The sequence below is a fragment of the Alligator sinensis genome, unplaced genomic scaffold (assembly GCF_000455745.1).
Source record: "Alligator sinensis unplaced genomic scaffold, ASM45574v1 scaffold682_1, whole genome shotgun sequence".
NCBI lineage: Eukaryota > Metazoa > Chordata > Crocodylia > Alligatoridae > Alligator > Alligator sinensis.
The window spans coordinates 2,679,914-2,684,252 of record NW_005842011.1 but is presented as its reverse complement, the minus strand read 5'-3'; the positions used below and the strand labels follow the sequence as shown (position 1 = coordinate 2,684,252).

The 4,339-nt window shown below is 45.7% G+C and overlaps 1 protein-coding gene and 1 long non-coding RNA gene across 2 annotated transcripts in view; one reads left to right on the top strand and one right to left on the bottom strand.

The window, feature by feature from the left end:
• LOC112549980 overlaps window positions 1-2,771 on the top strand; it is a 36,056-nt gene extending 33,285 nt beyond the window's left edge. Inside the window, exon 4 of the long non-coding RNA XR_003093643.1 lies at window positions 2,683-2,771. This is a non-coding gene — a long non-coding RNA (uncharacterized LOC112549980). The remainder of the gene's footprint in view (window positions 1-2,682) is intronic.
• TAGAP (T cell activation RhoGTPase activating protein) overlaps window positions 1-4,339 on the bottom strand; it is a 53,642-nt gene that overhangs the window by 31,695 nt on the left and 17,608 nt on the right. Inside the window, exon 2 of the mRNA XM_006021920.3 lies at window positions 2,716-2,886. The gene's annotated coding sequence lies outside the window, so the exon portion shown is untranslated. The remainder of the gene's footprint in view (window positions 1-2,715; window positions 2,887-4,339) is intronic.

The window sequence follows — 4,339 nt, the reverse complement described above, 5'->3', positions numbered from 1 at the left end:
GCCCCCCCCCCCCCCCCACTTTCTTCCCCACCCTGTCCTTTCTGTACAGCCTCCCCCTTTCTTCCCCACCCTGTCCTTTCTGTACTTGATTCAATCGATTCAATCTTTGCAGGTTAGTTTAACCTGGCTATGCTAAATCCATTTTGTAACCAGACAGACATCCCAGAAATTCAGGCACATGCCTGCAGTGGCTCAGGCTATAAGCTAGGGGTGCTAGAGTAGCTCTCCTTTCACCTCCACAGGGCTGAGCTGAGGTGGCATGGCCAGGCCCCGGCAGGACGCTCTGATTATTCTCCCCAGCCCCCGCAGCAGCCCAGCAGGGAATGTTTATCACCCCTAACTCAGGGTTTATCAACCCATTAAGAAAACAAAGCCTCTCTCCATTATTAATGGAGTTCTTCTTAAACAGCTATTCCAAGGAAGGACATTAAACTACCTGTTGGTTATTTCCAAAAAGCCTGTCTGCCTGTCATCTACCACAGCACGGACCATAGCCAGCACATGGTCTGCTAGCTAATGCTGAGGTGTCTGCGTAAGGCAGAGAGGAGGGAACAATAATCCCTGCTTAGTAGGGAGAAACCAGGCGGGCGCTCTGTGCCTGCAAGTCTGCCGAAGCTCTGGCCAGGGAGCAGAGGGGAGGTGCCAGCCCTGCTGTGGAGCAGAGAGCCCCGCCCAGAGAGCATGCCAGGATGCTGAGGGAGTCTGATTTAATTTAAACCAGCAAGGGGTCTAGGACAGACATTGCATATACCGATTTGAGCCAAATCAGTTAAGTCTGATACTACATGCAACCAGGTTTATCTGAAACCAGTTTTAGCCATTTTCAAATTGGTTTATTTACACTGAACATCTGTTCTGTTACAGGTTTAAACCAGTTTCTGATCACTTAAACTGGTTTATGTGTAATGTCTGGCCCTAGCCTAGAGGCCAGAGGTTGGGGCCATCACCTGGGTTGTGGCATATCTGTGTTTAAGTCCCTGTTCTGCTAGTCACCTTTGTATATGGCTCATGAGTCATGACCAAATCATGCTCTTGGTTATCTGGAGGTGGTGTCTTGGTCCTTCTGTGTGTGTGTGTGTCCATGCGCGCGAGAGAGACTTTGCAAGGTCTCAGCTCCTGATATAGATTGGAAACATTTATGAAATCTCAAAAAGGATCCAGGGACAAGAAAAAAAATCCTCCTCAGCTCTGTTGCGTGTGTCTAATAGGAGTAGACATTTCTACTTCAAGTAGAAGTCCCTGGGTCTGAAGAAGTTTGAAGGTTAGTCACAGAGATTGGCTAATTTAAACCCAAGAATGGAGTTGGAAGGTGCAGGCTTCTCCTGGAACAGTCACCAAGGGATTTTCCTGACAGCTATAGCAGCAGAGGCTCTGCAGTGTGAACAAGCCCCAAGTACATTTCTCACAGGGGAAATCTTCATTGGCCTGTTCTCCTAAAACATTCTACCCTTACTTCCATTGAGGTTGAAAATGCTGCTGGCTGCCTACAACCTATTTGCATTAGTATTATCAGTTTTGGGGCCGCAGTGGTGCAAGGTGTTAGATATATGTCTACTGCAGATCATGCTAGTGGTTTGAAGAAGATAACTGACTCTTTTCCAAGACAGACTCTTCCTATTGTACCTCCTGAACATATTGTGCAAGTTTTCTGCTTAAGGTAGCACTTCAATGCTCTCTTAGGGTATGTACAGACATTCAGGGAGGTTATGGGGAGGTTAAATTGAGTTTAAAATGGCCACCTGATCTAAGGTAAGTCAGGTTAGGAAGGATAAGTGTCTGGTGGATGGGGATCAGGGAGGCAAGTGGGGTCCTTGGGGGGTTGGGGGCCTAGTGGGGTTCACAGAGGGGGTTGGGAGGGTTTGGTGGGACGGGGGGCAGGTGGGGTCCATGGAGAGATTGGTGGGGTCGAGGAGGATTTGGTGGGATCAGGGGAGTTACCAGGGTCAGGGGAGAGGGGGAGAATGGGGGATCTCTCTTCCTTCCCTGGGATCAGGGGCTATTTTATAGTTTATATAGACAAGAGAGACAAAGGAACTGAAGAGGAACTGAGAAGCACAGAAATATTATGGGTCTGAGGCAAAGCTTGCCCTTAGTTTCTTGAGTTTTAGGTCTATAACCCTTTCATGATACATATCTACTAACCAGTGCTGTCCTGCTTAAGATGGTAAGATGGTGTTTATGTTCTCTAGATTTTGTGCCAACAATTTAGTTCTTCCGAAAAATTAATTTTTCAGAGTTAAATTGGACAAAGGAAGATTATCGAGCTGATAGGAAGGATATGCTTATTGGTGCTAACCTACTTTTATTTGACACAAAGAAAATCTGGTTCTCTGGGGTTTTAGTGATCAAAAATGAACTCATTTAATCAGGAAGGTGGCGGGGGGCAGAGAAAATGTATAATTGTACAACTTGTACAAGGTGTAGTTGTATTGTTGAGCAGTGTGCAACCTCTGTAGGCCCTTTATCTGTCTCTCTAGCTAACTAGCCTAACTGAGAGACAATCTCTAATTCCCAATTTCTGTAATCTTCTAAGTGAGTGAGTGTTTCTAAATTATAAATTCAATCACTACATTGGTCACCTGGCAAAAACAGAGCTGGGGGACCTTTCACTTTCAATACCCTGAAAGGAGTCTGAGTTATCATAGTGTGGGCTGAAGGCTATCATTTGTATTGTCAATACAGAACATGCTAATGTGAAATGTCACCAGAACTCACCGGAAGGAGGCGATGCAGACACTGGTGGGCCAGATGAGGATGATGGAAGTCTTCAAGTTGACACTGAATTCACGGGCTGCCTCCTCTTCTTCCTCCTCCTCCTCCTCACTGTATACCACCCACAAGTCACAGAGGTTCAGCCTGTGCTTTAGTCTGAAGCTTGTGCCTGATCTGAAGCAAAGAACAGAAGGGAATCAGTTCTAGGCTTCATTATTTTGAAGAGCAGCTGGAATCTTCTGTGTTAGAGCCATTTCCCTGTGACTTGGCTCTACTATTAAAGCTTTGACAACTATAGCCCATATTCTCAGCTTGTTTAATACAGAACCATTTCATTAATATCAGTGGAGTTACACTGATTGACATCAACTGTGTATCTAGCCCAGTGGTCTCCAACCTTTTTAAGTAGGAGATCACCTTTGGCATTTAAAAGCAACTCAAGATCTACTGTGTGCTGCCACCCCCCCACCCCAGCAGGTAAGTCTGTGGGGAGGGAAAGGGGGTGGGGGGCAGATTGAGGCAGAGGGAGAAAAATATATTTGGGGGTGCATTTTCCCAGCAGGTAAATCCTACCAGCCAGGGCCCCACTCCACTTACCCCTGCTCCTGCCTCTGTGGTACTGTTCCTCACTGCGGGGGCCTTGATCTAGCTCCTGCCCTTTCCCTCCCCCATGGACTGATCTGCTGGGCTTGGGCACATGCGTGCATGCAACCGGGCACTCAGCCCCCCACCCCAGCCTCAGATTGACTCCAAGAGGCTCTGAGATCTACTGCAAGAGGCTCCGAAATCTACTGGTGGATTGAGATCCACTGGTTGGTGACCACTGATCTAGCCAATGTGAGTCTTCTCTGTCCCCCTTGCCCAATGCTACCACCTAGACACTTTCCCTGGTGTCTAGCATGTAGATATCAGGACAGGCTGAGCCCTTAAGCATATTTCTAGTTTTATAAGCATGATACAACTTCCTTTTAAATTGTTATTATGTATTTCTGTATTGCAATGATGCTTAAGGAGCCCACTCATGGACCAGGGCCCCATTATCCAAGGTGTTGCACAAATACAGAATAAAAGGATGATCTTTAGCTCATGCAATCTAAGTAGGCAATGAGGGATAGTGGATGGACATGACAAGTCAGCAGGAGAGGTAGTGGTCTCCAGCTACCCAATCCATTTTTTTTGTAGCTGTCACATGATTTTGATGGAAGACAATATTGCAGACCCTGAGATGAGAATATCCATGGTGATATAGTCCAGATATGTGACAGTTTTACCCTTATTCAGTTCTTAGTGAATAATGCTGTCATTTTGTTTCCCCCCTCTATTTAATAATACCTTGCTTTGATATGACTCTTTTCATCAGTAACCATCATAGTGTTTTTGTCTGCTCAGATACGTTCCATTTACCATGCTCCCCCTTGACAGAGTGTTTATATATTAGCTTCATTCCTCTTTTGAAACATGCTTAATAACATTAAAAGAGATATTTCCCTTATCTCATCTTCAGGGGAGTCTTAAAATATAAGAGCTGCTTGGAAATTCCAAAGCAAACAAGCACAAGTTTGTTGCAGTTCACACTGTAAATCTCTTTGGCTAACTACAAGATACCTGTCATCTAGAGTCTTTACTT